The 26,870-nt window shown below is 49.3% G+C and overlaps 9 non-coding genes across 9 annotated transcripts; all 9 read right to left on the reverse strand.

The window, feature by feature from the left end:
* Positions 1 to 1,465: 1,465 nt before the first annotated feature.
* Positions 1,466 to 1,539, reverse strand: Trnaa-agc (transfer RNA alanine (anticodon AGC)). The gene has a single exon. It is a non-coding gene; the product is annotated as a tRNA-Ala (tRNA).
* A 1,514-nt stretch (positions 1,540 to 3,053) lies between these two features.
* On the reverse strand, positions 3,054 to 3,127 carry Trnaa-agc (transfer RNA alanine (anticodon AGC)). The gene has a single exon. It is a non-coding gene; the product is annotated as a tRNA-Ala (tRNA).
* Positions 3,128 to 4,641: 1,514 nt separating this feature from the next.
* Positions 4,642 to 4,715, reverse strand: Trnaa-agc (transfer RNA alanine (anticodon AGC)). Its single transcript has one exon. It is a non-coding gene; the product is annotated as a tRNA-Ala (tRNA).
* Positions 4,716 to 6,230: 1,515 nt separating this feature from the next.
* Positions 6,231 to 6,304, reverse strand: Trnaa-agc (transfer RNA alanine (anticodon AGC)). Its single transcript has one exon. It is a non-coding gene; the product is annotated as a tRNA-Ala (tRNA).
* A 1,514-nt stretch (positions 6,305 to 7,818) lies between these two features.
* On the reverse strand, positions 7,819 to 7,892 carry Trnaa-agc (transfer RNA alanine (anticodon AGC)). Its single transcript has one exon. It is a non-coding gene; the product is annotated as a tRNA-Ala (tRNA).
* A 1,514-nt stretch (positions 7,893 to 9,406) lies between these two features.
* Positions 9,407 to 9,480, reverse strand: Trnaa-agc (transfer RNA alanine (anticodon AGC)). Its single transcript has one exon. It is a non-coding gene; the product is annotated as a tRNA-Ala (tRNA).
* A 1,515-nt stretch (positions 9,481 to 10,995) lies between these two features.
* Trnaa-agc (transfer RNA alanine (anticodon AGC)) lies at positions 10,996 to 11,069 on the reverse strand. Its single transcript has one exon. It is a non-coding gene; the product is annotated as a tRNA-Ala (tRNA).
* Positions 11,070 to 14,171: 3,102 nt separating this feature from the next.
* Trnaa-agc (transfer RNA alanine (anticodon AGC)) lies at positions 14,172 to 14,245 on the reverse strand. Its single transcript has one exon. It is a non-coding gene; the product is annotated as a tRNA-Ala (tRNA).
* Positions 14,246 to 25,279: 11,034 nt separating this feature from the next.
* Trnaa-agc (transfer RNA alanine (anticodon AGC)) lies at positions 25,280 to 25,353 on the reverse strand. The gene has a single exon. It is a non-coding gene; the product is annotated as a tRNA-Ala (tRNA).
* Positions 25,354 to 26,870: the final 1,517 nt, after the last annotated feature.

Here is a 26,870-nt window from a genome sequence, read left to right on the forward strand (position 1 = left end):
CTTGCACTCCCATTATTCCGCAGACAAACACTACTCTCTATGTATCAGTGAGGGTGTCTTTCAGGTTTCGTGCATTCTGTATCGAATCGTAGTTGGCCACAATGAAAGTGGCACGCATAACGTCAAAAATAGAGTTCAGACACCGCTCTGAGTAAGACGAACGTGTTGTCCACCTCTAGACTTCAATGACGTTAAGCCGTGATACCTAAGACAGATCTGCACACGATGACACCACGATAACAGCCGGTCCTCACACTTACATCTTGCTCTCCTTATGACAGTATACATCATATCAGTCTGTGACGCTGGTTTTGCAACTTCTTGCGTGCGTTTATGTTCGCCGCGACCAACACTTACCATGCACTGACCACAAAACATGGAGGAGCCGGGGCTTGAACCCGAGACCGTTCACACGCTAAGCGAACGATCTGCCAACTGAGCTACAGCTACACACACGACCAAGCCTGGCTATTCTCCATTCTTTGCGACTCTGATGTGCACGGACACGATGGTTGGTTGGTTTGTAGCGGCGAAGGTACCAGAATACAAAGGCGCGGACACGTTCATATACACAAGAGTTCCTAGTAGTTTCGATGCTCTGGTATTACGAATGCAAATTCCGTCTGTTTTGAACGTCTTAAATTGAAAGGGCGGTCACAAATTGGTCCATTTCACTCCTTGTCGACAATCACACAGCACCTGAGGTAACAAGCACATCTCGAGCCCCATTGTGCTCTCCATTGTTCATGCCAACTCAGTGCCTCGCTCTTTGCTACTGTGTAAAACTCTTGTCGTCCAACTGAAAAACACTGGGACACAACAAGTTTCCGCGTCTCCATTGCACTGATCGTACTACGAAACGCTCCCCAAACTTGGCAATCACCCATGCAGATGACTTTTCCGACTTTACACGACGCTCACGCAACGCTCACGCTAGTGACAGCCTTATTTACAGTTCGACGTCGCGCCAAAGCGAATGAGCACATTTCGCCTACGGCTTAGGCCGCTCTTCTAGTGTGGCTGCTCTGTGTCTGCAGGCAGCGAGGGGCTGCAAGCTTCCTGTGTTCGCACCTATATCACCTGTGCTTCCTTGTCAGAGACAGACTATCGCAAAACATACAACTCACTCCATGAATTGATTGCTACGGCATCTGTTATCAGCAGTCACAACCAGCAACACCAGTAGCAGCCGACTGACGCAAAGAATGGGAACGTGCAGTGGGATTTACGTGAAATCGGCGCAAGGCAGATCTTTCCGACGTAGGCTTGAGAATCTTATGGGAACATTTGTACTGTTTCTAAATTAAGTGTAGGTGTGGGAGGAGGGTGCTTCCTGCGCACGAATAAAAGCACGCTCGCCAATTGTGGATGCTAATCGTTCGCTTGTATCTGCCTACACACCTCTGCCGGTTGGGAATTATTCCACTTGCATGGCAAGGTGCGCGTGTAGGTGTGTTAAAAATTCTGGAGGCGCTGGGTATCGATCCCAGTACCTCTCGCACGCTAAGCGAGCGCTCTACCATCTGAGCTACGCCCACCCCCCCGATAACTTGTAGTGCTACATACAGTCATATCAACGTCACAGACCCTTGCACTCCCATTATTCCGCAGACAAACACTACTCTCTATGTATCAGTGAGGGTGTCTTTCAGGTTTCGTGCATTCTGTATCGAATCGTAGTTGGCCACAATGAAAGTGGCACGCATAACGTCGAAAATAGAGTTCAGACACCGCTCTGAGTAAGACGAACGTGTTGTCCACCTCTAGACTTCAATGACGTTAAGCCGTGATACCTAAGACAGATCTGCACACGATGACACCACGATAACAGCCGGTCCTCACACTTACATCTTGCTCTCCTTATGACAGTATACATCGTATCGTCTGTGACGCTGGTTTTGCAACTTCTTGCGTGCGTTTATGTTCGCCGCGACCAACACTTACCATGCACTGACCACAAAACATGGAGGAGCCGGGGCTTGAACCCGAGACCGTTCACACGCCAAGCGAACGATCTGCCAACTGAGCTACAGCTACACACACGACCAAGCCTGGCTATTCTCCATTCTTTGCGACTCTGATGTGCACGGACACTATGGTTGGTTGGTTTGTAGCGGCGAAGGTACCAGAATACAAAGGCGCGGACACGTTCATATACACAAGAGTTCCTAGTAGTTTCGATGCTCTGGTATTACGAATGCAAATTCCGTCTGTTTTGAACGTCTTAAATTGAAAGGGCGGTCACAAATTGGTCCATTTCACTCCTTGTCGACAATCACACAGCACCTGAGGTAACAAGCACATCTCGAGCCCCATTGTGCTCTCCATTGTTCATGCCAACTCAGTGCCTCGCTCTTTGCTACTGTGTAAAACTCTTGTCGTCCAACTGAAAAACACTGGGACACAACAAGTTTCCGCGTCTCCATTGCACTGATCGTACTACGAAACGCTCCCCAAACTTGGCAATCACCCATGCAGATGACTTTTCCGACTTTACACGACGCTCACGCAACGCTCACGCTAGTGACAGCCTTATTTATAGTTCGACGTCGCGCCAAAGCGAATGAGCACATTTCGCCTACGGCTTAGGCCGCTCTTCTAGTGTGGCTGCTCTGTGTCTGCAGGCAGCGAGGGGCTGCAAGCTTCCTGTGTTCGCACCTATATCACCTGTGCTTCCTTGTCAGAGACAGACTATCGCAAAACATACAACTCACTCCATGAATTGATTGCTACGGCATCTGTTATCAGCAGTCACAACCAGCAACACCAGTAGCAGCCGACTGCACGCAAAGAATGGGAACGTGCAGTGGGATTTACGTGAAATCGGCGCAAGGCAGATCTTTCCGACGTAGGCTTCAGAATCTTATGGGAACATTTGTACTGTTTCTAAATTAAGTGTAGGTGTGGGAGGAGGGTGCTTCCTGCGCACGAATAAAAGCACGCTCGCCAATTGTGGATGCTAATCGTTCGCTTGTATCTGCCTACACACCTCTGCCGGTTGGGAATTATTCCACTTGCATGGCAAGGTGCGCGTGTAGGTGTGTTAAAAATTCTGGAGGCGCTGGGTATCGATCCCAGTACCTCTCGCACGCTAAGCGAGCGCTCTACCATCTGAGCTACGCCCACCCCCCCGATAACTTGTAGTGCTACATACAGTCATATCAACGTCACAGACCCTTGCACTCCCATTATTCCGCAGACAAACACTACTCCCTATGTATCAGTGAGGGTGTCTTTCAGGTTTCGTGCATTCTGTATCGAATCGTAGTTGGCCACAATGAAAGTGGCACGCATAACGTCGAAAATAGAGTTCAGACACCGCTCTGAGTAAGACGAACGTGTTGTCCACCTCTAGACTTCAATGACGTTAAGCCGTGATACCTAAGACAGATCTGCACACGATGACACCACGATAACAGCCGGTCCTCACACTTACATCTTGCTCTCCTTATGACAGTATACATCATATCAGTCTGTGACGCTGGTTTTGCAACTTCTTGCGTGCGTTTATGTTCGCCGCGACCAACACTTACCATGCACTGACCACAAAACATGGAGGAGCCGGGGCTTGAACCCGAGACCGTTCACACGCTAAGCGAACGATCTGCCAACTGAGCTACAGCTACACACACGACCAAGCCTGGCTATTCTCCATTCTTTGCGACTCTGATGTGCACGGACACGATGATTGGTTGGTTTGTAGCGGCGAAGGTACCAGAATACAAAGGCGCGGACACGTTCATATACACAAGAGTTCCTAGTAGTTTCGATGCTCTGGTATTACGAATGCAAATTCCGTCTGTTTTGAACGTCTTAAATTGAAAGGGCGGTCACAAATTGGTCCATTTCACTCCTTGTCGACAATCACACAGCACCTGAGGTAACAAGCACATCTCGAGCCCCATTGTGCTCTCCATTGTTCATGCCAACTCAGTGCCTCGCTCTTTGCTACTGTGTAAAACTCTTGTCGTCCAACTGAAAAACACTGGGACACAACAAGTTTCCGCGTCTCCATTGCACTGATCGTACTACGAAACGCTCCCCAAACTTGGCAATCACCCATGCAGATGACTTTTCCGACTTTACACGACGCTCACGCAACGCTCACGCTAGTGACAGCCTTATTTACAGTTCGACGTCGCGCCAAAGCGAATGAGCACATTTCGCCTACGGCTTAGGCCGCTCTTCTAGTGTGGCTGCTCTGTGTCTGCAGGCAGCGAGGGGCTGCAAGCTTCCTGTGTTCGCACCTATATCACCTGTGCTTCCTTGTCAGAGACAGACTATCGCAAAACATACAACTCACTCCATGAATTGATTGCTACGGCATCTGTTATCAGCAGTCACAACCAGCAACACCAGTAGCAGCCGACTGACGCAAAGAATGGGAACGTGCAGTGGGATTTACGTGAAATCGGCGCAAGGCAGATCTTTCCGACGTAGGCTTGAGAATCTTATGGGAACATTTGTACTGTTTCTAAATTAAGTGTAGGTGTGGGAGGAGGGTGCTTCCTGCGCACGAATAAAAGCACGCTCGCCAATTGTGGATGATAATCGTTCGCTTGTATCTGCCTACACACCTCTGCCGGTTGGGAATTATTCCACTTGCATGGCAAGGTGCGCGTGTAGGTGTGTTAAAAATTCTGGAGGCGCTGGGTATCGATCCCAGTACCTCTCGCACGCTAAGCGAGCGCTCTACCATCTGAGCTACGCCCACCCCCCCTATAACTTGTAGTGCTACATACAGTCATATCAACGTCACAGACCCTTGCACTCCCATTATTCCGCAGACAAACACTACTCCCTATGTATCAGTGAGGGTGTCTTTCAGGTTTCGTGCATTCTGTATCGAATCGTAGTTGGCCACAATGAAAGTGGCACGCATAACGTCGAAAATAGAGTTCAGACACCGCTCTGAGTAAGACGAACGTGTTGTCCACCTCTAGACTTCAATGACGTTAAGCCGTGATACCTAAGACAGATCTGCACACGATGACACCACGATAACAGCCGGTCCTCACACTTACATCTTGCTCTCCTTATGACAGTATACATCATATCAGTCTGTGACGCTGGTTTTGCAACTTCTTGCGTGCGTTTATGTTCGCCGCGACCAACACTTACCATGCACTGACCACAAAACATGGAGGAGCCGGGGCTTGAACCCGAGACCGTTCACACGCTAAGCGAACGATCTGCCAACTGAGCTACGGCTACACACACGACCAAGCCTGGCTATTCTCCATTCTTTGCGACTCTGATGTGCACGGACACGATGATTGGTTGGTTTGTAGCGGCGAAGGTACCAGAATACAAAGGCGCGGACACGTTCATATACACAAGAGTTCCTAGTAGTTTCGATGCTCTGGTATTACGAATGCAAATTCCGTCTGTTTTGAACGTCTTAAATTGAAAGGGCGGTCACAAATTGGTCCATTTCACTCCTTGTCGACAATCACACAGCACCTGAGGTAACAAGCACATCTCGAGCCCCATTGTGCTCTCCATTGTTCATGCCAACTCAGTGCCTCGCTCTTTGCTACTGTGTAAAACTCTTGTCGTCCAACTGAAAAACACTGGGACACAACAAGTTTCCGCGTCTCCATTGCACTGATCGTACTACGAAACGCTCCCCAAACTTGGCAATCACCCATGCAGATGACTTTTCCGACTTTACACGACGCTCACGCAACGCTCACGCTAGTGACAGCCTTATTTATAGTTCGACGTCGCGCCAAAGCGAATGAGCACATTTCGCCTACGGCTTAGGCCGCTCTTCTAGTGTGGCTGCTCTGTGTCTGCAGGCAGCGAGGGGCTGCAAGCTTCCTGTGTTCGCACCTATATCACCTGTGCTTCCTTGTCAGAGACAGACTATCGCAAAACATACAACTCACTCCATGAATTGATTGCTACGGCATCTGTTATCAGCAGTCACAACCAGCAACACCAGTAGCAGCCGACTGCACGCAAAGAATGGGAACGTGCAGTGGGATTTACGTGAAATCGGCGCAAGGCAGATCTTTCCGACGTAGGCTTGAGAATCTTATGGGAACATTTGTACTGTTTCTAAATTAAGTGTAGGTGTGGGAGGAGGGTGCTTCCTGCGCACGAATAAAAGCACGCTCGCCAATTGTGGATGCTAATCGTTCGCTTGTATCTGCCTACACACCTCTGCCGGTTGGGAATTATTCCACTTGCATGGCAAGGTGCGCGTGTAGGTGTGTTAAAAATTCTGGAGGCGCTGGGTATCGATCCCAGTACCTCTCGCACGCTAAGCGAGCGCTCTACCATCTGAGCTACGCCCACCCCCCCGATAACTTGTAGTGCTACATACAGTCGTATCAACGTCACAGACCCTTGCACTCCCATTATTCCGCAGACAAACACTACTCTCTATGTATCAGTGAGGGTGTCTTTCAGGTTTCGTGCATTCTGTATCGAATCGTAGTTGGCCACAATGAAAGTGGCACGCATAACGTAGAAAATAGAGTTCAGACACCGCTCTGAGTAAGACGAACGTGTTGTCCACCTCTAGACTTCAATGACGTTAAGCCGTGATACCTAAGACAGATCTGCACACGATGACACCACGATAACAGCCGGTCCTCACACTTACATCTTGCTCTCCTTATGACAGTATACATCATATCAGTCTGTGACGCTGGTTTTGCAACTTCTTGCGTGCGTTTATGTTCGCCGCGACCAACACTTACCATGCACTGACCACAAAACATGGAGGAGCCGGGGCTTGAACCCGAGACCGTTCACACGCTAAGCGAACGATCTGCCAACTGAGCTACAGCTACACACACGACCAAGCCTGGCTATTCTCCATTCTTTGCGACTCTGATGTGCACGGACACTATGGTTGGTTGGTTTGTAGCGGCGAAGGTACCAGAATACAAAGGCGCGGACACGTTCATATACACAAGAGTTCCTAGTAGTTTCGATGCTCTGGTATTACGAATGCAAATTCCGTCTGTTTTGAACGTCTTAAATTGAAAGGGCGGTCACAAATTGGTCCATTTCACTCCTTGTCGACAATCACACAGCACCTGAGGTAACAAGCACATCTCGAGCCCCATTGTGCTCTCCATTGTTCATGCCAACTCAGTGCCTCGCTCTTTGCTACTGTGTAAAACTCTTGTCGTCCAACTGAAAAACACTGGGACACAACAAGTTTCCGCGTCTCCATTGCACTGATCGTACTACGAAACGCTCCCCAAACTTGGCAATCACCCATGCAGATGACTTTTCCGACTTTACACGACGCTCACGCAACGCTCACGCTAGTGACAGCCTTATTTACAGTTCGACGTCGCGCCAAAGCGAATGAGCACATTTCGCCTACGGCTTAGGCCGCTCTTCTAGTGTGGCTGCTCTGTGTCTGCAGGCAGCGAGGGGCTGCAAGCTTCCTGTGTTCGCACCTATATCACCTGTGCTTCCTTGTCAGAGACAGACTATCGCAAAACATACAACTCACTCCATGAATTGATTGCTACGGCATCTGTTATCAGCAGTCACAACCAGCAACACCAGTAGCAGCCGACTGACGCAAAGAATGGGAACGTGCAGTGGGATTTACGTGAAATCGGCGCAAGGCAGATCTTTCCGACGTAGGCTTGAGAATCTTATGGGAACATTTGTACTGTTTCTAAATTAAGTGTAGGTGTGGGAGGAGGGTGCTTCCTGCGCACGAATAAAAGCACGCTCGCCAATTGTGGATGATAATCGTTCGCTTGTATCTGCCTACACACCTCTGCCGGTTGGGAATTATTCCACTTGCATGGCAAGGTGCGCGTGTAGGTGTGTTAAAAATTCTGGAGGCGCTGGGTATCGATCCCAGTACCTCTCGCACGCTAAGCGAGCGCTCTACCATCTGAGCTACGCCCACCCCCCCTATAACTTGTAGTGCTACATACAGTCATATCAACGTCACAGACCCTTGCACTCCCATTATTCCGCAGACAAACACTACTCCCTATGTATCAGTGAGGGTGTCTTTCAGGTTTCGTGCATTCTGTATCGAATCGTAGTTGGCCACAATGAAAGTGGCACGCATAACGTCGAAAATAGAGTTCAGACACCGCTCTGAGTAAGACGAACGTGTTGTCCACCTCTAGACTTCAATGACGTTAAGCCGTGATACCTAAGACAGATCTGCACACGATGACACCACGATAACAGCCGGTCCTCACACTTACATCTTGCTCTCCTTATGACAGTATACATCATATCAGTCTGTGACGCTGGTTTTGCAACTTCTTGCGTGCGTTTATGTTCGCCGCGACCAACACTTACCATGCACTGACCACAAAACATGGAGGAGCCGGGGCTTGAACCCGAGACCGTTCACACGCTAAGCGAACGATCTGCCAACTGAGCTACGGCTACACACACGACCAAGCCTGGCTATTCTCCATTCTTTGCGACTCTGATGTGCACGGACACGATGATTGGTTGGTTTGTAGCGGCGAAGGTACCAGAATACAAAGGCGCGGACACGTTCATATACACAAGAGTTCCTAGTAGTTTCGATGCTCTGGTATTACGAATGCAAATTCCGTCTGTTTTGAACGTCTTAAATTGAAAGGGCGGTCACAAATTGGTCCATTTCACTCCTTGTCGACAATCACACAGCACCTGAGGTAACAAGCACATCTCGAGCCCCATTGTGCTCTCCATTGTTCATGCCAACTCAGTGCCTCGCTCTTTGCTACTGTGTAAAACTCTTGTCGTCCAACTGAAAAACACTGGGACACAACAAGTTTCCGCGTCTCCATTGCACTGATCGTACTACGAAACGCTCCCCAAACTTGGCAATCACCCATGCAGATGACTTTTCCGACTTTACACGACGCTCACGCAACGCTCACGCTAGTGACAGCCTTATTTACAGTTCGACGTCGCGCCAAAGCGAATGAGCACATTTCGCCTACGGCTTAGGCCGCTCTTCTAGTGTGGCTGCTCTGTGTCTGCAGGCAGCGAGGGGCTGCAAGCTTCCTGTGTTCGCACCTATATCACCTGTGCTTCCTTGTCAGAGACAGACTATCGCAAAACATACAACTCACTCCATGAATTGATTGCTACGGCATCTGTTATCAGCAGTCACAACCAGCAACACCAGTAGCAGCCGACTGACGCAAAGAATGGGAACGTGCAGTGGGATTTACGTGAAATCGGCGCAAGGCAGATCTTTCCGACGTAGGCTTGAGAATCTTATGGGAACATTTGTACTGTTTCTAAATTAAGTGTAGGTGTGGGAGGAGGGTGCTTCCTGCGCACGAATAAAAGCACGCTCGCCAATTGTGGATGATAATCGTTCGCTTGTATCTGCCTACACACCTCTGCCGGTTGGGAATTATTCCACTTGCATGGCAAGGTGCGCGTGTAGGTGTGTTAAAAATTCTGGAGGCGCTGGGTATCGATCCCAGTACCTCTCGCACGCTAAGCGAGCGCTCTACCATCTGAGCTACGCCCACCCCCCCTATAACTTGTAGTGCTACATACAGTCATATCAACGTCACAGACCCTTGCACTCCCATTATTCCGCAGACAAACACTACTCCCTATGTATCAGTGAGGGTGTCTTTCAGGTTTCGTGCATTCTGTATCGAATCGTAGTTGGCCACAATGAAAGTGGCACGCATAACGTCGAAAATAGAGTTCAGACACCGCTCTGAGTAAGACGAACGTGTTGTCCACCTCTAGACTTCAATGACGTTAAGCCGTGATACCTAAGACAGATCTGCACACGATGACACCACGATAACAGCCGGTCCTCACACTTACATCTTGCTCTCCTTATGACAGTATACATCATATCAGTCTGTGACGCTGGTTTTGCAACTTCTTGCGTGCGTTTATGTTCGCCGCGACCAACACTTACCATGCACTGACCACAAAACATGGAGGAGCCGGGGCTTGAACCCGAGACCGTTCACACGCTAAGCGAACGATCTGCCAACTGAGCTACGGCTACACACACGACCAAGCCTGGCTATTCTCCATTCTTTGCGACTCTGATGTGCACGGACACGATGATTGGTTGGTTTGTAGCGGCGAAGGTACCAGAATACAAAGGCGCGGACACGTTCATATACACAAGAGTTCCTAGTAGTTTCGATGCTCTGGTATTACGAATGCAAATTCCGTCTGTTTTGAACGTCTTAAATTGAAAGGGCGGTCACAAATTGGTCCATTTCACTCCTTGTCGACAATCACACAGCACCTGAGGTAACAAGCACATCTCGAGCCCCATTGTGCTCTCCATTGTTCATGCCAACTCAGTGCCTCGCTCTTTGCTACTGTGTAAAACTCTTGTCGTCCAACTGAAAAACACTGGGACACAACAAGTTTCCGCGTCTCCATTGCACTGATCGTACTACGAAACGCTCCCCAAACTTGGCAATCACCCATGCAGATGACTTTTCCGACTTTACACGACGCTCACGCAACGCTCACGCTAGTGACAGCCTTATTTATAGTTCGACGTCGCGCCAAAGCGAATGAGCACATTTCGCCTACGGCTTAGGCCGCTCTTCTAGTGTGGCTGCTCTGTGTCTGCAGGCAGCGAGGGGCTGCAAGCTTCCTGTGTTCGCACCTATATCACCTGTGCTTCCTTGTCAGAGACAGACTATCGCAAAACATACAACTCACTCCATGAATTGATTGCTACGGCATCTGTTATCAGCAGTCACAACCAGCAACACCAGTAGCAGCCGACTGCACGCAAAGAATGGGAACGTGCAGTGGGATTTACGTGAAATCGGCGCAAGGCAGATCTTTCCGACGTAGGCTTGAGAATCTTATGGGAACATTTGTACTGTTTCTAAATTAAGTGTAGGTGTGGGAGGAGGGTGCTTCCTGCGCACGAATAAAAGCACGCTCGCCAATTGTGGATGCTAATCGTTCGCTTGTATCTGCCTACACACCTCTGCCGGTTGGGAATTATTCCACTTGCATGGCAAGGTGCGCGTGTAGGTGTGTTAAAAATTCTGGAGGCGCTGGGTATCGATCCCAGTACCTCTCGCACGCTAAGCGAGCGCTCTACCATCTGAGCTACGCCCACCCCCCCGATAACTTGTAGTGCTACATACAGTCATATCAACGTCACAGACCCTTGCACTCCCATTATTCCGCAGACAAACACTACTCTCTATGTATCAGTGAGGGTGTCTTTCAGGTTTCGTGCATTCTGTATCGAATCGTAGTTGGCCACAATGAAAGTGGCACGCATAACGTAGAAAATAGAGTTCAGACACCGCTCTGAGTAAGACGAACGTGTTGTCCACCTCTAGACTTCAATGACGTTAAGCCGTGATACCTAAGACAGATCTGCACACGATGACACCACGATAACAGCCGGTCCTCACACTTACATCTTGCTCTCCTTATGACAGTATACATCATATCAGTCTGTGACGCTGGTTTTGCAACTTCTTGCGTGCGTTTATGTTCGCCGCGACCAACACTTACCATGCACTGACCACAAAACATGGAGGAGCCGGGGCTTGAACCCGAGACCGTTCACACGCTAAGCGAACGATCTGCCAACTGAGCTACAGCTACACACACGACCAAGCCTGGCTATTCTCCATTCTTTGCGACTCTGATGTGCACGGACACTATGGTTGGTTGGTTTGTAGCGGCGAAGGTACCAGAATACAAAGGCGCGGACACGTTCATATACACAAGAGTTCCTAGTAGTTTCGATGCTCTGGTATTACGAATGCAAATTCCGTCTGTTTTGAACGTCTTAAATTGAAAGGGCGGTCACAAATTGGTCCATTTCACTCCTTGTCGACAATCACACAGCACCTGAGGTAACAAGCACATCTCGAGCCCCATTGTGCTCTCCATTGTTCATGCCAACTCAGTGCCTCGCTCTTTGCTACTGTGTAAAACTCTTGTCGTCCAACTGAAAAACACTGGGACACAACAAGTTTCCGCGTCTCCATTGCACTGATCGTACTACGAAACGCTCCCCAAACTTGGCAATCACCCATGCAGATGACTTTTCCGACTTTACACGACGCTCACGCAACGCTCACGCTAGTGACAGCCTTATTTACAGTTCGACGTCGCGCCAAAGCGAATGAGCACATTTCGCCTACGGCTTAGGCCGCTCTTCTAGTGTGGCTGCTCTGTGTCTGCAGGCAGCGAGGGGCTGCAAGCTTCCTGTGTTCGCACCTATATCACCTGTGCTTCCTTGTCAGAGACAGACTATCGCAAAACATACAACTCACTCCATGAATTGATTGCTACGGCATCTGTTATCAGCAGTCACAACCAGCAACACCAGTAGCAGCCGACTGACGCAAAGAATGGGAACGTGCAGTGGGATTTACGTGAAATCGGCGCAAGGCAGATCTTTCCGACGTAGGCTTGAGAATCTTATGGGAACATTTGTACTGTTTCTAAATTAAGTGTAGGTGTGGGAGGAGGGTGCTTCCTGCGCACGAATAAAAGCACGCTCGCCAATTGTGGATGCTACTCGTTCGCTTGTATCTGCCTACACACCTCTGCCGGTTGGGAATTATTCCACTTGCATGGCAAGGTGCGCGTGTAGGTGTGTTAAAAATTCTGGAGGCGCTGGGTATCGATCCCAGTACCTCTCGCACGCTAAGCGAGCGCTCTACCATCTGAGTTACGCCCACGCCCCCGATAACTTGTAGTGCTACATACAGTCATATCAACGTCACAGACCCTTGCACTCCCATTATTCCGCAGACAAACACTACTCTCTATGTATCAGTGAGGGTGTCTTTCAGGTTTCGTGCATTCTGTATCGAATCGTAGTTGGCCACAATGAAAGTGGCACGCATAACGTCGAAAATAGAGTTCAGACACCGCTCTGAGTAAGACGAACGTGTTGTCCACCTCTAGACTTCAATGACGTTAAGCCGTGATACCTAAGACAGATCTGCACACGATGACACCACGATAACAGCCGGTCCTCACACTTACATCTTGCTCTCCTTATGACAGTATACATCATATCAGTCTGTGACGCTGGTTTTGCAACTTCTTGCGTGCGTTTATGTTCGCCGCGACCAACACTTACCATGCACTGACCACAAAACATGGAGGAGCCGGGGCTTGAACCCGAGACCGTTCACACGCTAAGCGAACGATCTGCCAACTGAGCTACAGCTACACACACGACCAAGCCTGGCTATTCTCCATTCTTTGCGACTCTGATGTGCACGGACACGATGGTTGGTTGGTTTGTAGCGGCGAAGGTACCAGAATACAAAGGCGCGGACACGTTCATATACACAAGAGTTCCTAGTAGTTTCGATGCTCTGGTATTACGAATGCAAATTCCGTCTGTTTTGAACGTCTTAAATTGAAAGGGCGGTCACAAATTGGTCCATTTCACTCCTTGTCGACAATCACACAGCACCTGAGGTAACAAGCACATCTCGAGCCCCATTGTGCTCTCCATTGTTCATGCCAACTCAGTGCCTCGCTCTTTGCTACTGTGTAAAACTCTTGTCGTCCAACTGAAAAACACTGGGACACAACAAGTTTCCGCGTCTCCATTGCACTGATCGTACTACGAAACGCTCCCCAAACTTGGCAATCACCCATGCAGATGACTTTTCCGACTTTACACGACGCTCACGCAACGCTCACGCTAGTGACAGCCTTATTTACAGTTCGACGTCGCGCCAAAGCGAATGAGCACATTTCGCCTACGGCTTAGGCCGCTCTTCTAGTGTGGCTGCTCTGTGTCTGCAGGCAGCGAGGGGCTGCAAGCTTCCTGTGTTCGCACCTATATCACCTGTGCTTCCTTGTCAGAGACAGACTATCGCAAAACATACAACTCACTCCATGAATTGATTGCTACGGCATCTGTTATCAGCAGTCACAACCAGCAACACCAGTAGCAGCCGACTGACGCAAAGAATGGGAACGTGCAGTGGGATTTACGTGAAATCGGCGCAAGGCAGATCTTTCCGACGTAGGCTTGAGAATCTTATGGGAACATTTGTACTGTTTCTAAATTAAGTGTAGGTGTGGGAGGAGGGTGCTTCCTGCGCACGAATAAAAGCACGCTCGCCAATTGTGGATGCTAATCGTTCGCTTGTATCTGCCTACACACCTCTGCCGGTTGGGAATTATTCCACTTGCATGGCAAGGTGCGCGTGTAGGTGTGTTAAAAATTCTGGAGGCGCTGGGTATCGATCCCAGTACCTCTCGCACGCTAAGCGAGCGCTCTACCATCTGAGCTACGCCCACCCCCCCGATAACTTGTAGTGCTACATACAGTCATATCAACGTCACAGACCCTTGCACTCCCATTATTCCGCAGACAAACACTACTCTCTATGTATCAGTGAGGGTGTCTTTCAGGTTTCGTGCATTCTGTATCGAATCGTAGTTGGCCACAATGAAAGTGGCACGCATAACGTCGAAAATAGAGTTCAGACACCGCTCTGAGTAAGACGAACGTGTTGTCCACCTCTAGACTTCAATGACGTTAAGCCGTGATACCTAAGACAGATCTGCACACGATGACACCACGATAACAGCCGGTCCTCACACTTACATCTTGCTCTCCTTATGACAGTATACATCGTATCAGTCTGTGACGCTGGTTTTGCAACTTCTTGCGTGCGTTTATGTTCGCCGCGACCAACACTTACCATGCACTGACCACAAAACATGGAGGAGCCGGGGCTTGAACCCGAGACCGTTCACACGCCAAGCGAACGATCTGCCAACTGAGCTACAGCTACACACACGACCAAGCCTGGCTATTCTCCATTCTTTGCGACTCTGATGTGCACGGACACTATGGTTGGTTGGTTTGTAGCGGCGAAGGTACCAGAATACAAAGGCGCGGACACGTTCATATACACAAGAGTTCCTAGTAGTTTCGATGCTCTGGTATTACGAATGCAAATTCCGTCTGTTTTGAACGTCTTAAATTGAAAGGGCGGTCACAAATTGGTCCATTTCACTCCTTGTCGACAATCACACAGCACCTGAGGTAACAAGCACATCTCGAGCCCCATTGTGCTCTCCATTGTTCATGCCAACTCAGTGCCTCGCTCTTTGCTACTGTGTAAAACTCTTGTCGTCCAACTGAAAAACACTGGGACACAACAAGTTTCCGCGTCTCCATTGCACTGATCGTACTACGAAACGCTCCCCAAACTTGGCAATCACCCATGCAGATGACTTTTCCGACTTTACACGACGCTCACGCAACGCTCACGCTAGTGACAGCCTTATTTACAGTTCGACGTCGCGCCAAAGCGAATGAGCACATTTCGCCTACGGCTTAGGCCGCTCTTCTAGTGTGGCTGCTCTGTGTCTGCAGGCAGCGAGGGGCTGCAAGCTTCCTGTGTTCGCACCTATATCACCTGTGCTTCCTTGTCAGAGACAGACTATCGCAAAACATACAACTCACTCCATGAATTGATTGCTACGGCATCTGTTATCAGCAGTCACAACCAGCAACACCAGTAGCAGCCGACTGCACGCAAAGAATGGGAACGTGCAGTGGGATTTACGTGAAATCGGCGCAAGGCAGATCTTTCCGACGTAGGCTTGAGAATCTTATGGGAACATTTGTACTGTTTCTAAATTAAGTGTAGGTGTGGGAGGAGGGTGCTTCCTGCGCACGAATAAAAGCACGCTCGCCAATTGTGGATGCTAATCGTTCGCTTGTATCTGCCTACACAACTCTGCCGGTTGGGAATTATTCCACTTGCATGGCAAGGTGCGCGTGTAGGTGTGTTAAAAATTCTGGAGGCGCTGGGTATCGATCCCAGTACCTCTCGCACGCTAAGCGAGCGCTCTACCATCTGAGTTACGCCCACGCCCCCGATAACTTGTAGTGCTACATACAGTCATATCAACGTCACAGACCCTTGCACTCCCATTATTCCGCAGACAAACACTACTCTCTATGTATCAGTGAGGGTGTCTTTCAGGTTTCGTGCATTCTGTATCGAATCGTAGTTGGCCACAATGAAAGTGGCACGCATAACGTCGAAAATAGAGTTCAGACACCGCTCTGAGTAAGACGAACGTGTTGTCCACCTCTAGACTTCAATGACGTTAAGCCGTGATACCTAAGACAGATCTGCACACGATGACACCACGATAACAGCCGGTCCTCACACTTACATCTTGCTCTCCTTATGACAGTATACATCATATCAGTCTGTGACGCTGGTTTTGCAACTTCTTGCGTGCGTTTATGTTCGCCGCGACCAACACTTACCATGCACTGACCACAAAACATGGAGGAGCCGGGGCTTGAACCCGAGACCGTTCACACGCTAAGCGAACGATCTGCCAACTGAGCTACAGCTACACACACGACCAAGCCTGGCTATTCTCCATTCTTTGCGACTCTGATGTGCACGGACACGATGGTTGGTTGGTTTGTAGCGGCGAAGGTACCAGAATACAAAGGCGCGGACACGTTCATATACACAAGAGTTCCTAGTAGTTTCGATGCTCTGGTATTACGAATGCAAATTCCGTCTGTTTTGAACGTCTTAAATTGAAAGGGCGGTCACAAATTGGTCCATTTCACTCCTTGTCGACAATCACACAGCACCTGAGGTAACAAGCACATCTCGAGCCCCATTGTGCTCTCCATTGTTCATGCCAACTCAGTGCCTCGCTCTTTGCTACTGTGTAAAACTCTTGTCGTCCAACTGAAAAACACTGGGACACAACAAGTTTCCGCGTCTCCATTGCACTGATCGTACTACGAAACGCTCCCCAAACTTGGCAATCACCCATGCAGATGACATTTCCGACTTTACACGACGCTCACGCAACGCTCACGCTAGTGACAGCCTTATTTACAGTTCGACGTCGCGCCAAAGCGAATGAGCACATTTCGCCTACGGCTTAGGCCGCTCTTCTAGTGTGGCTGCTCTGTGTCTGCAGGCAGCGAGGGGCTGCAAGCTTCCTGTGTTCGCACCTATATCACCTGTGCTTCCTTGTCAGAGACAGACTATCGCAAAACATACAACTCACTCCATGAATTGATTGCTACGGCATCTGTTATCAGCAGTCACAACCAGCAACACCAGTAGCAGCCGACTGCACGCAAAGAATGGGAACGTGCAGTGGGATTTACGTGAAATCGGCGCAAGGCAGATCTTTCCGACGTAGGCTTGAGAATCTTATGGGAACATTTGTACTGTTTCTAAATTAAGTGTAGGTGTGGGAGGAGGGTGCTTCCTGCGCACGAATAAAAGCACGCTCGCCAATTGTGGATGCTAATCGTTCGCTTGTATCTGCCTACACAACTCTGCCGGTTGGGAATTATTCCACTTGCATGGCAAGGTGCGCGTGTAGGTGTGTTAAAAATTCTGGAGGCGCTGGGTATCGATCCCAGTACCTCTCGCACGCTAAGCGAGCGCTCTACCATCTGAGTTACGCCCACGCCCCCGATAACTTGTAGTGCTACATACAGTCATATCAACGTCACAGACCCTTGCACTCCCATTATTCCGCAGACAAACACTACTCTCTATGTATCAGTGAGGGTGTCTTTCAGGTTTCGTGCATTCTGTATCGAATCGTAGTTGGCCACAATGAAAGTGGCACGCATAACGTCGAAAATAGAGTTCAGACACCGCTCTGAGTAAGACGAACGTGTTGTCCACCTCTAGACTTCAATGACGTTAAGCCGTGATACCTAAGACAGATCTGCACACGATGACACCACGATAACAGCCGGTCCTCACACTTACATCTTGCTCTCCTTATGACAGTATACATCATATCAGTCTGTGACGCTGGTTTTGCAACTTCTTGCGTGCGTTTATGTTCGCCGCGACCAACACTTACCATGCACTGACCACAAAACATGGAGGAGCCGGGGCTTGAACCCGAGACCGTTCACACGCTAAGCGAACGATCTGCCAACTGAGCTACAGCTACACACACGACCAAGCCTGGCTATTCTCCATTCTTTGCGACTCTGATGTGCACGGACACGATGGTTGGTTGGTTTGTAGCGGCGAAGGTACCAGAATACAAAGGCGCGGACACGTTCATATACACAAGAGTTCCTAGTAGTTTCGATGCTCTGGTATTACGAATGCAAATTCCGTCTGTTTTGAACGTCTTAAATTGAAAGGGCGGTCACAAATTGGTCCATTTCACTCCTTGTCGACAATCACACAGCACCTGAGGTAACAAGCACATCTCGAGCCCCATTGTGCTCTCCATTGTTCATGCCAACTCAGTGCCTCGCTCTTTGCTACTGTGTAAAACTCTTGTCGTCCAACTGAAAAACACTGGGACACAACAAGTTTCCGCGTCTCCATTGCACTGATCGTACTACGAAACGCTCCCCAAACTTGGCAATCACCCATGCAGATGACTTTTCCGACTTTACACGACGCTCACGCAACGCTAACGCTAGTGACAGCCTTATTTATAGTTCGACGTCGCGCCAAAGCGAATGAGCACATTTCGCCTACGGCTTAGGCCGCTCTTCTAGTGTGGCTGCTCTGTGTCTGCAGGCAGCGAGGGGCTGCAAGCTTCCTGTGTTCGCACCTATATCACCTGTGCTTCCTTGTCAGAGACAGACTATCGCAAAACATACAACTCACTCCATGAATTGATTGCTACGGCATCTGTTATCAGCAGTCACAACCAGCAACACCAGTAGCAGCCGACTGCACGCAAAGAATGGGAACGTGCAGTGGGATTTACGTGAAATCGGCGCAAGGCAGATCTTTCCGACGTAGGCTTGAGAATCTTATGGGAACATTTGTACTGTTTCTAAATTAAGTGTAGGTGTGGGAGGAGGGTGCTTCCTGCGCACGAATAAAAGCACGCTCGCCAATTGTGGATGCTAATCGTTCGCTTGTATCTGCCTACACACCTCTGCCGGTTGGGAATTATTCCACTTGCATGGCAAGGTGCGCGTGTAGGTGTGTTAAAAATTCTGGAGGCGCTGGGTATCGATCCCAGTACCTCTCGCAAGCTAAGCGAGCGCTCTACCATCTGAGCTACGCCCACCCCCCCGATAACTTGTGGTGCTACATACAGTCATATCAACGTCACAGACCCTTGCACTCCCATTATTCCGCAGACAAACACTACTCTCTATGTATCAGTGAGGGTGTCTTTCAGGTTTCGTGCATTCTGTATCGAATCGTAGTTGGCCACAATGAAAGTGGCACGCATAACGTCGAAAATAGAGTTCAGACACCGCTCTGAGTAAGACGAACGTGTTGTCCACCTCTAGACTTCAATGACGTTAAGCCGTGATACCTAAGACAGATCTGCACACGATGACACCACGATAACAGCCGGTCCTCACACTTACATCTTGCTCTCCTTATGACAGTATACATCATATCAGTCTGTGACGCTGGTTTTGCAACTTCTTGCGTGCGTTTATGTTCGCCGCGACCAACACTTACCATGCACTGACCACAAAACATGGAGGAGCCGGGGCTTGAACCCGAGACCGTTCACACGCTAAGCGAACGATCTGCCAACTGAGCTACAGCTACACACACGACCAAGCCTGGCTATTCTCCATTCTTTGCGACTCTGATGTGCACGGACACGATGGTTGGTTGGTTTGTAGCGGCGAAGGTACCAGAATACAAAGGCGCGGACACGTTCATATACACAAGAGTTCCTAGTAGTTTCGATGCTCTGGTATTACGAATGCAAATTCCGTCTGTTTTGAACGTCTTAAATTGAAAGGGCGGTCACAAATTGGTCCATTTCACTCCTTGTCGACAATCACACAGCACCTGAGGTAACAAGCACATCTCGAGCCCCATTGTGCTCTCCATTGTTCATGCCAACTCAGTGCCTCGCTCTTTGCTACTGTGTAAAACTCTTGTCGTCCAACTGAAAAACACTGGGACACAACAAGTTTCCGCGTCTCCATTGCACTGATCGTACTACGAAACGCTCCCCAAACTTGGCAATCACCCATGCAGATGACTTTTCCGACTTTACACGACGCTCACGCTAGTGACAGCCTTATTTACAGTTCGACGTCGCGCCAAAGCGAATGAGCACATTTCGCCTACGGCTTAGGCCGCTCTTCTAGTGTGGCTGCTCTGTGTCTGCAGGCAGCGAGGGGCTGCAAGCTTCCTGTGTTCGCACCTATATCACCTGTGCTTCCTTGTCAGAGACAGACTATCGCAAAACATACAACTCACTCCATGAATTGATTGCTACGGCATCTGTTATCAGCAGTCACAACCAGCAACACCAGTAGCAGCCGACTGACGCAAAGAATGGGAACGTGCAGTGGGATTTACGTGAAATCGGCGCAAGGCAGATCTTTCCGACGTAGGCTTGAGAATCTTATGGGAACATTTGTACTGTTTCTAAATTAAGTGTAGGTGTGGGAGGAGGGTGCTTCCTGCGCACGAATAAAAGCACGCTCGCCAATTGTGGATGCTAATCGTTCGCTTGTATCTGCCTACACACCTCTGCCGGTTGGGAATTATTCCACTTGCATGGCAAGGTGCGCGTGTAGGTGTGTTAAAAATTCTGGAGGCGCTGGGTATCGATCCCAGTACCTCTCGCAAGCTAAGCGAGCGCTCTACCATCTGAGTTACGCCCACCCCCCCGATAACTTGTAGTGCTACATACAGTCATATCAACGTCACAGACCCTTGCACTCCCATTATTCCGCAGACAAACACTACTCTCTATGTATCAGTGAGGGTGTCTTTCAGGTTTCGTGCATTCTGTATCGAATCGTAGTTGGCCACAATGAAAGTGGCACGCATAACGTCGAAAATAGAGTTCAGACACCGCTCTGAGTAAGACGAACGTGTTGTCCACCTCTAGACTTCAATGACGTTAAGCCGTGATACCTAAGACAGATCTGCACACGATGACACCACGATAACAGCCGGTCCTCACACTTACATCTTGCTCTCCTTACGACAGTATACATCATATCAGTCTGTGACGCTGGTTTTGCAACTTCTTGCGTGCGTTTATGTTCGCCGCGACCAACACTTACCATGCACTGACCACAAAACATGGAGGAGCCGGGGCTTGAACCCGAGACCGTTCACACGCTAAGCGAACGATCTGCCAACTGAGCTACAGCTACACACACGACCAAGCCTGGCTATTCTCCATTCTTTGCGACTCTGATGTGCACGGACACGATGGTTGGTTGGTTTGTAGCGGCGAAGGTACCAGAATACAAAGGCGCGGACACGTTCATATACACAAGAGTTCCTAGTAGTTTCGATGCTCTGGTATTACGAATGCAAATTCCGTCTGTTTTGAACGTCTTAAATTGAAAGGGCGGTCACAAATTGGTCCATTTCACTCCTTGTCGACAATCACACAGCACCTGAGGTAACAAGCACATCTCGAGCCCCATTGTGCTCTCCATTGTTCATGCCAACTCAGTGCCTCGCTCTTTGCTACTGTGTAAAACTCTTGTCGTCCAACTGAAAAACACTGGGACACAACAAGTTTCCGCGTCTCCATTGCACTGATCGTACTACGAAACGCTCCCCAAACTTGGCAATCACCCATGCAGATGACTTTTCCGACTTTACACGACGCTCACGCAACGCTCACGCTAGTGACAGCCTTATTTACAGTTCGACGTCGCGCCAAAGCGAATGAGCACATTTCGCCTACGGCTTAGGCCGCTCTTCTAGTGTGGCTGCTCTGTGTCTGCAGGCAGCGAGGGGCTGCAAGCTTCCTGTGTTCGCACCTATATCACCTGTGCTTCCTTGTCAGAGACAGACTATCGCAAAACATACAACTCACTCCATGAATTGATTGCTACGGCATCTGTTATCAGCAGTCACAACCAGCAACACCAGTAGCAGCCGACTGACGCAAAGAATGGGAACGTGCAGTGGGATTTACGTGAAATCGGCGCAAGGCAGATCTTTCCGACGTAGGCTTGAGAATCTTATGGGAACATTTGTACTGTTTCTAAATTAAGTGTAGGTGTGGGAGGAGGGTGCTTCCTGCGCACGAATAAAAGCACGCTCGCCAATTGTGGATGCTAATCGTTCGCTTGTATCTGCCTACACACCTCTGCCGGTTGGGAATTATTCCACTTGCATGGCAAGGTGCGCGTGTAGGTGTGTTAAAAATTCTGGAGGCGCTGGGTATCGATCCCAGTACCTCTCGCAAGCTAAGCGAGCGCTCTACCATCTGAGTTACGCCCACCCCCCCGATAACTTGTAGTGCTACATACAGTCATATCAACGTCACAGACCCTTGCACTCCCATTATTCCGCAGACAAACACTACTCTCTATGTATCAGTGAGGGTGTCTTTCAGGTTTCGTGCATTCTGTATCGAATCGTAGTTGGCCACAATGAAAGTGGCACGCATAACGTCGAAAATAGAGTTCAGACACCGCTCTGAGTAAGACGAACGTGTTGTCCACCTCTAGACTTCAATGACGTTAAGCCGTGATACCTAAGACAGATCTGCACACGATGACACCACGATAACAGCCGGTCCTCACACTTACATCTTGCTCTCCTTATGACAGTATACATCATATCAGTCTGTGACGCTGGTTTTGCAACTTCTTGCGTGCGTTTATGTTCGCCGCGACCAACACTTACCATGCACTGACCACAAAACATGGAGGAGCCGGGGCTTGAACCCGAGACCGTTCACACGCTAAGCGAACGATCTGCCAACTGAGCTACAGCTACACACACGACCAAGCCTGGCTATTCTCCATTCTTTGCGACTCTGATGTGCACGGACACGATGGTTGGTTGGTTTGTAGCGGCGAAGGTACCAGAATACAAAGGCGCGGACACGTTCATATACACAAGAGTTCCTAGTAGTTTCGATGCTCTGGTATTACGAATGCAAATTCCGTCTGTTTTGAACGTCTTAAATTGAAAGGGCGGTCACAAATTGGTCCATTTCACTCCTTGTCGACAATCACACAGCACCTGAGGTAACAAGCACATCTCGAGCCCCATTGTGCTCTCCATTGTTCATGCCAACTCAGTGCCTCGCTCTTTGCTACTGTGTAAAACTCTTGTCGTCCAACTGAAAAACACTGGGACACAACAAGTTTCCGCGTCTCCATTGCACTGATCGTACTACGAAACGCTCCCCAAACTTGGCAATCACCCATGCAGATGACTTTTCCGACTTTACACGACGCTCACGCAACGCTCACGCTAGTGACAGCCTTATTTACAGTTCGACGTCGCGCCAAAGCGAATGAGCACATTTCGCCTACGGCTTAGGCCGCTCTTCTAGTGTGGCTGCTCTGTGTCTGCAGGCAGCGAGGGGCTGCAAGCTTCCTGTGTTCGCACCTATATCACCTGTGCTTCCTTGTCAGAGACAGACTATCGCAAAACATACAACTCACTCCATGAATTGATTGCTACGGCATCTGTTATCAGCAGTCACAACCAGCAACACCAGTAGCAGCCGACTGACGCAAAGAATGGGAACGTGCAGTGGGATTTACGTGAAATCGGCGCAAGGCAGATCTTTCCGACGTAGGCTTGAGAATCTTATGGGAACATTTGTACTGTTTCTAAATTAAGTGTAGGTGTGGGAGGAGGGTGCTTCCTGCGCACGAATAAAAGCACGCTCGCCAATTGTGGATGCTAATCGTTCGCTTGTATCTGCCTACACACCTCTGCCGGTTGGGAATTATTCCACTTGCATGGCAAGGTGCGCGTGTAGGTGTGTTAAAAATTCTGGAGGCGCTGGGTATCGATCCCAGTACCTCTCGCACGCTAAGCGAGCGCTCTACCATCTGAGTTACGCCCACCCCCCCGATAACTTGTAGTGCTACATACAGTCATATCAACGTCACAGACCCTTGCACTCCCATTATTCCGCAGACAAACACTACTCTCTATGTATCAGTGAGGGTGTCTTTCAGGTTTCGTGCATTCTGTATCGAATCGTAGTTGGCCACAATGAAAGTGGCACGCATAACGTCGAAAATAGAGTTCAGACACCGCTCTGAGTAAGACGAACGTGTTGTCCACCTCTAGACTTCAATGACGTTAAGCCGTGATACCTAAGACAGATCTGCACACGATGACACCACGATAACAGCCGGTCCTCACACTTACATCTTGCTCTCCTTATGACAGTATACATCATATCAGTCTGTGACGCTGGTTTTGCAACTTCTTGCGTGCGTTTATGTTCGCCGCGACCAACACTTACCATGCACTGACCACAAAACATGGAGGAGCCGGGGCTTGAACCCGAGACCGTTCACACGCTAAGCGAACGATCTGCCAACTGAGCTACAGCTACACACACGACCAAGCCTGGCTATTCTCCATTCTTTGCGACTCTGATGTGCACGGACACGATGGTTGGTTGGTTTGTAGCGGCGAAGGTACCAGAATACAAAGGCGCGGACACGTTCATATACACAAGAGTTCCTAGTAGTTTCGATGCTCTGGTATTACGAATGCAAATTCCGTCTGTTTTGAACGTCTTAAATTGAAAGGGCGGTCACAAATTGGTCCATTTCACTCCTTGTCGACAATCACACAGCACCTGAGGTAACAAGCACATCTCGAGCCCCATTGTGCTCTCCATTGTTCATACCAACTCAGTGCCTCGCTCTTTGCTACTGTGTAAAACTCTTGTCGTCCAACTGAAAAACACTGGGACACAACAAGTTTCCGCGTCTCCATTGCACTGATCGTACTACGAAACGCTCCCCAAACTTGGCAATCACCCATGCAGATGACTTTTCCGACTTTACACGACGCTCACGCAACGCTCACGCTAGTGACAGCCTTATTTACAGTTCGACGTCGCGCCAAAGCGAATGAGCACATTTCGCCTACGGCTTAGGCCGCTCTTCTAGTGTGGCTGCTCTGTGTCTGCAGGCAGCGAGGGGCTGCAAGCTTCCTGTGTTCACACCTATATCACCTGTGCTTCCTTGTCAGAGACAGACTATCGCAAAACATACAACTCACTCCATGAATTGATTGCTACGGCATCTGTTATCAGCAGTCACAACCAGCAACACCAGTAGCAGCCGACTGACGCAAAGAATGGGAACGTGCAGTGGGATTTACGTGAAATCGGCGCAAGGCAGATCTTTCCGACGTAGGCTTGAGAATCTTATGGGAACATTTGTACTGTTTCTAAATTAAGTGTAGGTGTGGGAGGAGGGTGCTTCCTGCGCACGAATAAAAGCACGCTCGCCAATTGTGGATGCTAATCGTTCGCTTGTATCTGCCTACACACCTCTGCCGGTTGGGAATTATTCCACTTGCATGGCAAGGTGCGCGTGTAGGTGTGTTAAAAATTCTGGAGGCGCTGGGTATCGATCCCAGTACCTCTCGCACGCTAAGCGAGCGCTCTACCATCTGAGCTACGCCCACCCCCCCCCGATAACTTGTAGTGCTACATACAGTCATATCAACGTCACAGACCCTTGCACTCCCATTATTCCGCAGACAAACACTACTCTCTATGTATCAGTGAAGGTGTCTTTCAGGTTTCGTGCATTCTGTATCGAATCGTAGTTGGCCACAATGAAAGTGGCACGCATAACGTCGAAAATAGAGTTCAGACACCGCTCTGAGTAAGACGAACGTGTTGTCCACCTCTAGACTTCAATGACGTTAAGCCGTGATACCTAAGACAGATCTGCACACGATGACACCACGATAACAGCCGGTCCTCACACTTACATCTTGCTCTCCTTATGACAGTATACATCATATCAGTCTGTGACGCTGGTTTTGCAACTTCTTGCGTGCGTTTATGTTCGCCGCGACCAACACTTACCATGCACTGACCACAAAACATGGAGGAGCCGGGGCTTGAACCCGAGACCGTTCACACGCTAAGCGAACGATCTGCCAACTGAGCTACAGCTACACACACGACCAAGCCTGGCTATTCTCCATTCTTTGCGACTCTGATGTGCACGGACACGATGGTTGGTTGGTTTGTAGCGGCGAAGGTACCAGAATACAAAGGCGCGGACACGTTCATATACACAAGAGTTCCTAGTAGTTTCGATGCTCTGGTATTACGAATGCAAATTCCGTCTGTTTTGAACGTCTTAAATTGAAAGGGCGGTCACAAATTGGTCCATTTCACTCCTTGTCGACAATCACACAGCACCTGAGGTAACAAGCACATCTCGAGCCCCATTGTGCTCTCCATTGTTCATACCAACTCAGTGCCTCGCTCTTTGCTACTGTGTAAAACTCTTGTCGTCCAACTGAAAAACACTGGGACACAACAAGTTTCCGCGTCTCCATTGCACTGATCGTACTACGAAACGCTCCCCAAACTTGGCAATCACCCATGCAGATGACTTTTCCGACTTTACACGACGCTCACGCAACGCTCACGCTAGTGACAGCCTTATTTACAGTTCGACGTCGCGCCAAAGCGAATGAGCACATTTCGCCTACGGCTTAGGCCGCTCTTCTAGTGTGGCTGCTCTGTGTCTGCAGGCAGCGAGGGGCTGCAAGCTTCCTGTGTTCACACCTATATCACCTGTGCTTCCTTGTCAGAGACAGACTATCGCAAAACATACAACTCACTCCATGAATTGATTGCTACGGCATCTGTTATCAGCAGTCACAACCAGCAACACCAGTAGCAGCCGACTGCACGCAAAGAATGGGAACGTGCAGTGGGATTTACGTGAAATCGGCGCAAGGCAGATCTTTCCGACGTAGGCTTGAGAATCTTATGGGAACATTTGTACTGTTTCTAAATTAAGTGTAGGTGTGGGAGGAGGGTGCTTCCTGCGCACGAATAAAAGCACGCTCGCCAATTGTGGATGCTAATCGTTCGCTTGTATCTGCCTACACAACTCTGCCGGTTGGGAATTATTCCACTTGCATGGCAAGGTGCGCGTGTAGGTGTGTTAAAAATTC

This window comes from Schistocerca gregaria, chromosome 11 (assembly GCF_023897955.1).
Source record: "Schistocerca gregaria isolate iqSchGreg1 chromosome 11, iqSchGreg1.2, whole genome shotgun sequence".
Classification (NCBI taxonomy): domain Eukaryota; kingdom Metazoa; phylum Arthropoda; class Insecta; order Orthoptera; family Acrididae; genus Schistocerca; species Schistocerca gregaria.